The 11730-nt window shown below is 40.3% G+C and overlaps 1 long non-coding RNA gene across 2 annotated transcripts in view; it reads right to left on the bottom strand.

The window, feature by feature from the left end:
- Positions 1 to 856: 856 nt before the first annotated feature.
- Positions 857 to 11730, bottom strand: part of LOC105485421 (uncharacterized) — a 158824-nt gene continuing 147950 nt past the window's right edge. For both annotated transcript variants that reach the window (XR_989554.2, XR_989553.3), the window contains 2 exons: positions 9266 to 9409; positions 857 to 8588 (listed from right to left, as the gene is read on the bottom strand). This is a non-coding gene — a long non-coding RNA (uncharacterized lncRNA). The remainder of the gene's footprint in view (positions 8589 to 9265; positions 9410 to 11730) is intronic.

Below are 11730 nucleotides of genomic sequence, written 5' to 3'. Positions count from 1 at the left end.
GTTAGACATAGGAAGAGTATGTCCTGAGTCATAAGTGAAAGTTTTCAATTTCATAGAAGAATTTAAAGCCAAGAGCACACAATGTTATACTGGAAGAAAATATTTCCTTTAGACCATTTAGATAAAACATTTTTAGCATCAGGATACAATGGAAGTTAGAACCTGAGGAAAAAAATTAAAGGAGCTGACGAAAAAGTTGATGGAGAACATTATTATCTCAGCCCTTCTCAAAGGGGAGAGAAAACTGAAAGCAATGACATGCAATAAAAGTTGAACTTTTGGGTTAAAAAAGTTAAAATCTCTTATAATTTTATTAAGATTAAATCAATACCTTCAGATAAATTTGTTGTTCCAACCAACTCTTTAGTTTATTAGTGTATTGTTAAATACCAAAGCCTGACCTCTAGAAAGAATATTATAATTGCCTTTTAGTTATAGTCAATTTGATCACATAAAGTTTTTTTCATAAATTCTTTTACAACCCTTGTTCGAACTTGCACAAACCATTTATGACATGCTTAGACTTCCTGTCTTATCCTAAATATCACTCTTTCTTAAATAACCAGTTATTTTATTTTAGGGCAAAAAATTTACCATACAAGATCCTTTCTCATATAAAATGATTTTCCTTTTAATCTTTCTTACCCCAAATATCTCTTTATACATATAACTTTCTTTACATCTCTCTTATTTACTGGTTCATTTTAGCTTGTTTTATAAACAACCTTTAAATAACCTTTGAATTAGACAAAAATTGTTTCCTAAAAAACACATTGTGTTCTAAAAAACACATTGGTTTTTAGAAAAATGATTTTCTATAATTTTTATTTAAACAATTGGAAATGACCCACATATTTAATGAATATATATTATGTAACCTAACTTTAGGTTCTAAATTATATGACAAGTTTATTTACAAGCATTTATTCTATTACATTTGCCTATTTAATTTTTTTAAATAGTTGATCTAGATTACATATGAAAACTGTGATGGTCATCATTTAGAGTTATTTCCCTGTTAACAATTTTTATAGCCTGTGAATTTCAGGTGTTTGCTTAAGTAAGAATATTAAGGTTAAATAAATGTTTTGGGGTTTTTTTTTGTCAATAACTCAGGATTTAGCTATTTTCATTAAACCAACGATATTAATTGCTTTATCAAAAAGTTACACAAAGATAATTCTCTTTTGGGCTACATTTATAGCTTTACAACTCTCATGCCAAATCTTGACACCTTATCATATTTAAGAGAAAAAAATGTAAAACTGCTTGACCAATAAATCTAAACAATAATGTATGTTGGCGATTCTGAAGACACTTCTAATTTTATTTTACCAACAATTTTAAAGCCAATTTATTTATTAAAACTCTATTTAAGTGACTTTAACTTGAAAAGCAGTTGGGCTTATTTACTGAATTTGTGAGTTCTCCTTTATTTTTAAGTCAGTTTGGTACCTTGTGGCCATAAACATAACAATACACATGTAGGTACACATAAACACACCTAAGCACACACACACTCATACAAATAAAGATCCTATAGCTTTTACTTCAGAACTCTAGCCATGAGATACTGACACAAACCTAACCAGTTTACCAAAAAACAGCTGGATGTGAACACGGTTTTTCTCTCAACATCAGTAGAAAGGGCCTCTGAACGAGAAAAAAATTTACATTTTCTTAAGCAAAAACCACATCCTCATGTTTTTATAAACCTCACCCAAAACACATCATACTATCCTACTAATCTAACTTTTAGTAACTCTAATTCCCAGTAAAAAACCTAGGATTACTTAATTTAACTTAACATGACTTTAAGATTTTAAATTATTGTAGAGGATTTTGAGACTAAATTTACCAAATTAATCTCACTAAAGATTACTAAAGTCATGTGAACTGAAAAGCCTCTGAGCTAGCTTCTATTAGGCTGATGAACACTGACTTTTCTTTAAGCCAATTAATTAGAGCTCTTTCACATAATTGATAGTGAAATGTTATTTCCACATGAGACATAGGAACATACAGACATAATAGACACCGAGACAGACGCAGATCTTACAGATTTAAAAGTTCTCATTCGCCTGTTTTCAAAACTTTTCTCTTCTCTATTTTAGACTGTTAATGTCATGATTATCTGTTCTATGTCCTAAACAATTGTAGATGAGGCAATGTAAATTTGCATCCCAAAGACATGACTTAGGTGAAACAAGGTAGAAAATGTACATCTCAAAGCCATTTTGATCAATACTTAGATCTAAACAAAGGCGATGTCTGTTATGTGAACTTTAAGCCATTGTAGGGACCGAGAAGCTCTTACTAAGTGGAGATTTCCTGTAAAGATGTAAATTTCCTTTGCAAAGAATTTTATTAAAGTGACTCAGTTTGATAGGTGTTATTTTCAATTTAGCTTGATTATATTACTAGCTTTATGGTAGATCTCTTTAAGGAGTAGCGCCAAGAAAGCATATGCAATTTTCTTAATTTAAATGTGCAAAGAAATAAGTAGCCCCCTGTAGTAATGCTATTTCCTATAAACTGTCCTTAGCCATCCCTAAGATTGTGGTTCTCCACCACCATTACATAACACCAAGCCAAATTCTCTCACAGTACAAGGTGATCTCTGGTACCCCCACCAAAGACAAAGATGTCAGGTAATGGAATACAAGAAAGCAGAACTTTAGACCTGAGAAAAATCTGCCCATGACTTTTGAAACTCCACAAAGCAAGCAGGACACCCCCAAAAAGGGTGAGTGGCACCTTTATTCTGAGTTCTTTAAGGGGTCTGATTAGAAGCCTTCTCTGTTTTGTTTTGTTTCTTTTGTTGTTGTTTTTTTTGTTTTTGTTTTTGTTTTGAATTTGCTTCGTACCAAAGACGGCAAAAGGGGAAGGAGGAATAGAATGGAAGAAAAGTAAACAAAAGAACAATCTTTTAAGAAAGGAAGTGAACAGAGAAACTGTTTGAGTAGGTAGTTAGGCAGACATAGCAGGGCAGGACAGTGCCCTACCCCTCAACCAGGACTGCCAGGAGACCGTCAGGTGATGGTCAGGCAGTTATTAAACTGTCTCTCTAAAACGATTGGTCACAGCCAGCACCAGGGAAATTCAGTCTCCCAATACATAGAAAACACCCGAAGCTGTTGATCAGCTGCTTTCCAGTAAGATCTCAGGAGCGGGTAAGTGGACTCAATCATGCACATGGTAAGAGGCAAAATGGCAGAGTTTAACTGGTATATGACCTTCCTCTAGGAACACTTGACTGGTAAGGGAACAACGCCTCAAGTGAGCATGTGCAAAACTTCAGTAAACACACTGTGCCTGCGGCTCCCTCCTAAGTGCCGGGAGGCCACTGCACATGTGGACAGCCTATCCCAAAGGAAGAATCAGGGCAGAAGAGACACAAGACCCCAGAAGCATGCCAACACAAAAAAACCCAAGTTTACATTTGGATCTCTCAAGTTGTCCTCTTGGCCCTCTTCCAAGTGTACTTTACTTTCTTTCATTCCTGCTCTAATACTTTTTAATAAACTTTCACTCTTGCTCTATAACTTGCCATGGTCTCTCACTCTGCCTTATGCCCCTCAGACGAATTCTTTCCTCTGAGGAGGCAAGAATCAAGTTGCTGCATACTCATACAGATTTGCTGCTGCTAACAAAACCAAACGTATGATTTTTTTCTTCTTTTTTTGCAGCTGTGAGGAGTTTTAGCCAATTCAAAAACATTGCTCCCATAATTTGAAATTCTCATTTAGATTTGACCAAGTCAGGTAGAGTTGGTCAAATCCAATGTGAGAAAGACTAAAATAAACAAACAAACAACAAAACCAGTGCGATTACTGAGCACTTTAGTGTTAAGAGGAAATTAAGATCAGCTGGTTGTTAATCTTAACTCTTAGTCATTAAGCAGGATTTTCAAGACAAAACTCCAATTCAGCTACTTACCTAGGAATAGCGCCCAGGCTCAATACTGCTCTCTACCATTTTAGAAGCAGTAAAAGACTCAAACTCACCTTCCCTGTTGGATGCAAGCAGAAACTCCAAAAAGGAGCTGCCTGCCATCCATTGTCATGGAAACAGGAAAACTCGCCATTTTTGTTGGAAGTGAGTAAAACTCCAGAAAAGGAGTTGTACTTCAAAATAAACCTTAGATCTCAACCAAATTTGGGGTGATCAGGGATTCTCTGGAGGGAGGAGCTCCCAGACCTCAGAAAATTGTCTTATCTTTGTTTGAGCAACAAAGATAACCTAAGCTGATTCCAAGCACTGGTAGGAGATTTGTCAAAGGTCGGGGCACCTCCTCTCAGAATCCCTTCCGTTGGCTGCCAATTTGTAAGCCAAAAAGTATCTGAGACAGGTCTCAATCAAGTTAGAAGTTTATTTTATCAAGGTTAAGGACACGCCCAGAAGAAATAAAGACAGAGCCACAGAAATAGTCTGTGGTCTGTGCCTTTCGCCAAAGATTAGTTTGAGGACATCAATATTTAAAGGGAAAAAGTGGACTGGAGGGGAAAGAGGAAGGGTATGGTAATCCCTATGTTGCAAGAGAAAAGGAGCAGGTAGAGGAATAGTCAATTATGTATTCATCTTGTGCTCAGTAAATTGGCACTTTTCTTAAGATAAAGTGAACATAAACTAACTGCATGTGGAGATATTTAACCTCTTATCTGTAGCTATCTGCTTAGAAGCAAAAAGAAAGGCAGCTTCTTGCATGACTCATGCAAAGTCATTAAGCATGACTTTTAGCTTAATTTTTTTCCTTTGGCAGAGTGAATTGAGATCCTGAGTTTTTATTTTCCTTTCACACACATAATGGAGATAAATCTCTTGGAGAAATTTTGAAGATTCTCTCTGAAGATTAAATTGATCATATATCCAAAGTATTCAATACAGACCCTGTTTGGTCAGTAAACAACTGTTAAGTCCTTTCTATTCTTTTGTGTATTTCATAGAGTGGGCAATGAATGGAGGGGACAGATGGTCCATTTCCCTTTTTCTAGGGTAGCTTAGCAAGACACTATTCATAGCAATAACTCTGAACCAATCCATTTCCTTCTCTTAGTGAAGGTTAAAGTTTTGTTTGAATTTTACTAAAAGAAATGCCTTTGTCAAGGATGACTTCCAGAACTAGGGTTGGCTGCTTTGATGAGCATCTGATCTGGAAAGAGTACCCACCTCAGTTCAAAGTCACTCCTTGCTCTTTGAAGAAGATAAAGTAAGCACATGATTTCCTCACCAGCACAAGGAAAACTTCTCCAGGTAGAGGAAGGATGAAGATCTGTCCTTCAATCTTTGCTTCTTGAACCACCTTCACAGATTTCACATTGGCTGAAAAAGTCTATCTCCTCCCAGGCCAGCAAAGAAAAGCAACATCCTTTCTCTTCTGTAGTCAACCTTCATTCAGTCTTAAGGGAGTGAAAAAAATTATAACCCTCTTCTCAGAGAGGACTGTCTTTATTGAAGAAAAGACCCTGATAAACATCTGGGGTTAGAAGGTGAGATCCTGAATCATGACTTAGCTGAAGACAAACTCATTAGAAGATAATTAAACTTTTCTAAATTAGAATTCAATGGAACTTGAACAGAAAAGATTTGTTGGGGGGTTGATGGAGAAAGAAGAAAGATGGCAAGCCACGTGGTTGAGAGGCCAAAAAACTGCTGGGAATAAGGAGGTCTGCTTCAGATTCCAAAGTCATTTGCTCTGTTCTGATGTACTTAACTCCACAGCTTCCTTACCCCTTCAGGACAGTCTGCTTTACAGGCATTCACATTGAGTAGGAGTGGCTTTTTTAGTGGCAGTCAAGTGAATAGGCCAAGTCCCACATGTGGGTCACTTTGATGTAAAACAAAGACAACATCTACAGACTGAAGAGCTGAGTCAGAAACTGAACTAATTCAGTGGAAGCAGGAACTCAAAAGCCAAGGCTGACCACAAGCAAGCCCTTTTAGAATTTGCGAATATTGTAGGGGTGATTTTTCTTGTCCGCGGGTCTTTGAATTGGTATTTGAGCCCATCTTTATGCATCTTATAGGATGAGGTAGGATTCTCTGGGTGCCATGCATGTGGCATCTCCTAGACAAACTCAGCTAGTTTATCCCAGCATCTTTGGGTTCTGCCTTGCCTCAGGAGTATCTGCTCCTAAGGCAGTGAGGTTCTCTACTGTGTAAGTGTGAAAATAACCATTATCTTGTTACAGAACCAAACTGGGGTCCACTGGCTCAGCACAGTAACACCAGATACCCACACCAAGGTTTGTAGCAGGAAAAAGGAAGGTGTTTATTTGCAGGGTGCCAGGCAAGGAGGATCGAGCAGCTAATGCTTAAGTCCCAACCTTCCCCATATGGTTTGTAGGTGAAGGTTTTTAAAGGCAGGCATAAATTTCAGGAAAGCAGAAGTTACAGACAAAATCATAAATCAATACATGGAGGTTACTTATTGATTTTGGCCTAAAAGGGTGGGATATCTTGAATCAGGGGGCTTACAGGTCATAGTTAGATTCAAAGATTTCTATAATTGGTTAAAGAAGAGAAGTTTTGTTTAAAAATTTGGGGTCAGCACAAAAGCATGTTACTCTGGTTGGGTATGACTTCCTCCAGGCCTCTCAGAAAGAAATGTAGAACAAAGAACAGTGCTGAGTTCAGTCCCCAGTTCCCCCTTATCTGAGGTCTATATGCAAGAAGATCCATTTGGTGGGGTGCCAGTTTCTGAGAAGCAACTCAGAGACATGATAAGATGTTATCTTTAGTTTTTGTAGGGGAACCAAACATTCTGTGATTCTAGCTTCCTTGACTATTGTTTTAAGCTACCGTTACCTTTTTGCTTATCAAGTTGCTTATTTACTTCTCAGAACTAGCTAGGTGCCTAGAATTTCCCTTGCAGGAACTCAGGATCTTCCTTTCTTTCCATGTTTGGGGGCAGGGATAGGGAAGAGGCCCTTAAGAGGAATTCTCTAATCCATCTCAATCTTCTCCCATAGCCTGTCTCTCTCCCAGTTCAGAGTTTAAGGGCCAGAAGGAGGAATTCTTCTCCAATTTCTCTGTCCTTCTTTCTAGGTCTCCAATCTTCCTCAGACTTTACGCCACCACTAGAGATGAAGGTAGCTCACCCCAGGTGGTGGGTCTCACTGCTGTCCGCAGTGGGTGTTCAGAGACTTACCTTCCACCTTCAAGATATACAGAAAGAGTCCCAGAGATGTTTAATGGCAGATCCCACTGAGGTGGCCCCAGGGCCTTTGCTGCCCGTCTTTGATGGGACCCACTCACCTCCACCTGTTCTGCTCATGCTTCCCAGGCCCACTCCCAAGATTGGAGAGATCCTCCTGTTATCCACAGCATTCTCCCTTAAACAAATCCCGACTCCCATGTTCCAGGGACCAGTTGGCCGAAAGAAGCCTGTGGGATGTCTATACGGCAGTCACCACTCTCCCCTGCCAGGGACAGTATCATCTAGCCTGTCCATATCAGATCATATCTCCAGTCAGATTCCTGATTCCTGACTAGGGCCTCTATTTCTTCCAGACATTACAGTGGGTTGGCAGAAGTCACTATATTGACTGCAGGAACTTCTGTCCTAGACCCAGCCTTTGTCTTTTCTGTGGCCACTCCTGACCTCCCTTTATTAGTTGCTTTCTTGGAGGAATATTTAGTAGAGAAGAGCCAGGGCCTCCCAGGCTCAGGGGCTCCATCTGCCTTGTCTCTCACAGCCTCAGCTACCTCTCTTGGCTGCCAGTTTGGCCCCTTGTCAGGATCCTGCAGGATTTCTGCCCCCAAGGTCTTCTGACCTCCCCCGCTCTATTTTTCTGGGGTGTCCCCCAACCCCTGACTTTCCTCATTGGGGCCTTTTGTTTGTTGGCTACACTGTTGAGCCATTGCTGGACTTATGGGAACAAGAAGACAACAGGTGAGAAAGCCCTAGGTTTTAACTTCCGCCAGCAATGTATTCCCTCCATGCTCAGCCACTGGGCATTTGCAAAGTACCCAGAGCCTGGTCATGGCCTCGAACGCATCTTTCTGTCCCATTTCCCATTCAGAAAAAAAAAAAAAAAAAAAAATCTGCAGCTAGCTGCCTGCCAGCACTCATTTAATTTTACATAAACACGCTTCTTGAAACTGAAGCAAATCTGACTGATTTTTCAATGTGAAAACAAAATATAAAAACTGTTCTTGGAGTTATTTCTAAACAGAACTTGTCTCTAATCCTAATGTAACAGAAATGTATATGATGATCCATATTTAATTTTATTTTTCATGTGGTAAATTTCAAAGCATGGGACAAAGGCAGAACATCACATTCTGCACAAAAATATTGCTTTTCTCTCCGGACCTTCTTGCCATCTTTATCATTGTGTGCTCAGCAAACTTTGCAGCGACCAGTTGGATTCCATTTCCCTGATACTGGTGGTACGCTCTTGGGGAAATGTCTTCCAGACAGGGAAGAAGTGTGACATCATCAGAGCACGGATGACCTTGAAGACGTTGCGGCCCTGGCCTGCGATGCTTTTCCAGCATTCTTTCACTCAACGTCAGTCTGAAGTTTACATGGCTCATTGTGTGCTCAGGATTGTCCTTCCCAAACAGGATGTAGGAGCTCAGCACTGCAGTGTTTAGAGGGTGGCAAAGGAATTTCTTAGACCAGCTGGGCACGGTGGCTCACACCTGTAATCCCAGCACTTTGGGGGGTCTAGGCGGGTGGATCACCTTAGGTCAGGAGCGTGAGACCAGCCTGACCAACATGGTAAAACCTGTCTGTACTGAAAATACAAAAATTGGCTGGGTCGCAGCTCTCTGGGAGGCTGAGGCAGGAGAATCACTTGAACCTGAGAGGCAGAGGTTGCAGTGAGCCAAGATTGCACCACTGCACTCCAGCCTAGGCGACAGAGCGAGACTCCATCTCAACCAAAAAAAAAAAAAAAAACAAAAAAACAGAAAAGAAAAGCATACACATAATTAAGGCTGGGCATGGTGGCTCATGCCTGTAATACCAGCACTTTGGGAGGCCAAGGCAGGTGGATCACCTGAGGTCAGGAGTTAGAGACCAGCCTGACCAATGTGGAGAAACCCCATCTCTACTAAAAATACAAAAATTAGCTGGGTGTGGTGGCACGTGCCTGTAATTCTAGCTACTTGGGAGGCTGAGGCAGGAGAATCATTTAAACCCGAGAGGCGGAGGTTGCAGTGAGAAGATCGTGCCATTGCACTCCAGCCTGGGTGAGAGAGCGAGACTCTGTCTCTAAATAAATAAATAAATAAATAAGAATTTCTTAGACCAAACCTTGTGCCTTTTGTGCTCAGTTGGATAGATAGTGAGCATCTGATCAGCCAGTCCACTGCTCCCACATTCTTGTGATAATCCACAATGACACGTGGCTTCTTAGACTTCTTTCCATTTCTGTTGTTTACTTCAATCACAGTATCACTGTGGAATGTGAACAAAATTGTCACCTCCTTGTCACACCATTTCAGTGCCGTAAGTTCACCACAGAATTAACATCATGCGTGGGAATGCTACGTTTTCTAGGATTTGACATTTCCAGTGATCAGGAATGACTATTTTATAAATGGACAGAATGCTATAAATAGAATGATATATTTTGTTTCCAAAGTTGATATACTACAGCAATGCAAAAATAATAATAAAAGCAAAATATTCTGTGGCAAACTTTGGGGGTAAGGTTAGGACTGTAATCTGTGAGTTTTGTTGGGGTAAACTCTGCAGCTGCAAGTGCTCCGGGGCAAATGGGAAATGGGTTAAGAAACCCCTTTCCCACTGCCTCTTTAGATTACATAATTCACTGTGTTTCTCTAGATGTCCTACTTTTAATAACACAAGCTAAAATTTACTGAGGACATCATATGTGCTAGGCACTGTGCTAAGCACTTAGGTTTCATTGAATCACTTAATTCCTACAAAGACCCTGTAAAGCAGGAACGACTGTTATTCCTTCACCTCAGAACTGAGGTGCTGAGAAGTGAAGTAACTTTCCTGCATAGCTAGAAAGTGACAGACTTATCATGAAGCCTGTGTTTTTTATCTCTATGCTCTACTGTATCTTACTGGGCCTTATTATGTCTGTCAGTCATTTCCTTTACCAAAGAGAACAGCTTACTTCCTGCCCACTCAGCAAGTAGATATGTTTGACCAGCTGTCCTTAGCTTGGCACATGTAATGGGTATCAAGTAGTATTTGGGGGATGGATGGAGAGGTAGATGAGTAGGGGAATAGGTAGGGGGGATGGGTGGGTAGATAATGGGCAGACAGTTGGATGAATAAGTTAATGTATGGGTAGATGAATGGATGGTGGGTGGATAGATGGGTGGATGAATAGATACATGGGTGAGTGGATCATGGGTGAAAAGATGAGTGGATGGATGATGGATGGATGAATGAATAATTGGATAAGTGGAGAGATGGGTGGATGAGTAGATGGGTGGATGAATGGATGATGAGTGAATAGATGGAAGGGTGAGTGGATGGATAGATTGATGGGTGGATGGATGGGTAGATGGACTGCCACATGATCAAGGGTCTTTTGCGAAGAAAAACATTTAGGAACACAAGAAGCCCAACTAATCTAGAGCTACATACTCTCTAGCTGATTTGTTGCCTCTTTTCTCCAGATCCTATGATCTATTCTGTCTGCAAGAGGAGGGCTTCCTCTAGGTATCTAGCCCCCACAGAACAAATAGAGCAACTGTGTTCCCTCTAACAGCTGCTTCTGCCTATGTTTATTTTCATAGGTGCTTCACATTAACTTTGGAATTCAAAATGGACTTGCTCAGCGTGGCTTGGTTTTCAGTAAGGCTGGCTGTTCCTTGATTCTGGTGGGATCCTGTGGCCCAAACCTGACTCAGAAGCATTGGCCTGCGGGATGCATTGTTTATGTCTGGAGGTCTGAGGCACCCCTATTGTGCAGAAACAAGGAAATCCACATTTTCCAACACTTCGGCTACACAACAGAGGCTAGGACTGAATATAGTGTGCTCTTTTAACTCCGAAAAAGTTCATAAAAAAGCCAAGCTTGCAGGATAGGGACAAACTCCCTCATCAGGCCTTTCCCCTTCACTTCCAGATTCCCATCGACCCTCATCCTAACTCCCACACAACTCCCAGACCTCTCTTATTGTTCCCCTGATTCCAGATGACAAACTCACTCTTGCTAAGGTGTTAGTGATTTACTTCTTTTCTTTACCATTAGAAAAAAATTTCTTCAATAAAAGCCATATTAAACTCAAAGCCAGAGTCACTCAAATTGCCCAAGCAGGTCATATCCACTGGGTCTGTCATTCAGCCTATTAGTTTCATGTATTCTTTTTATTAATATTATATTTAAATCAAATTGATCAGAAAATAACTCAAGCCCAAGTTCATTTCCCATTGACTTTAGTGTTTCTAGAGAGGTTCTTCCTGTCCTCCTCAGACTGAAGGCTTGGGGCACAAACATGCTAACTGCTCTCACCAATCCCAGGACCCTCAGCCCATGTCTCACTGCAAGGTATGCAATTCACCAGAAGTGGCCTGCCCTGTCCCTTATATAAGGCCTATTTGCTCCTTCGGAGTGACAAGATGCTCCAGCCATGAGGCTGGGGCTGCAGTGCTTCTCTGGCAGTGCTCTATCATCGTCCTCAAGTACTAGGTTGGTGAAATGTAATTACAGTGCTTGCCTTTTTTTTTTGAAGGCAAAAACTGCAATTACTTTTGCACCTACCTAATAGTTGTAGTACAGGAAGGTAGAGTTA

The sequence above is a fragment of the Macaca nemestrina genome, chromosome 1 (genome assembly GCF_043159975.1).
Source record: "Macaca nemestrina isolate mMacNem1 chromosome 1, mMacNem.hap1, whole genome shotgun sequence".
Lineage (NCBI taxonomy): Eukaryota > Metazoa > Chordata > Mammalia > Primates > Cercopithecidae > Macaca > Macaca nemestrina.
This window is presented reverse-complemented; position numbering and strand designations above follow the sequence as displayed.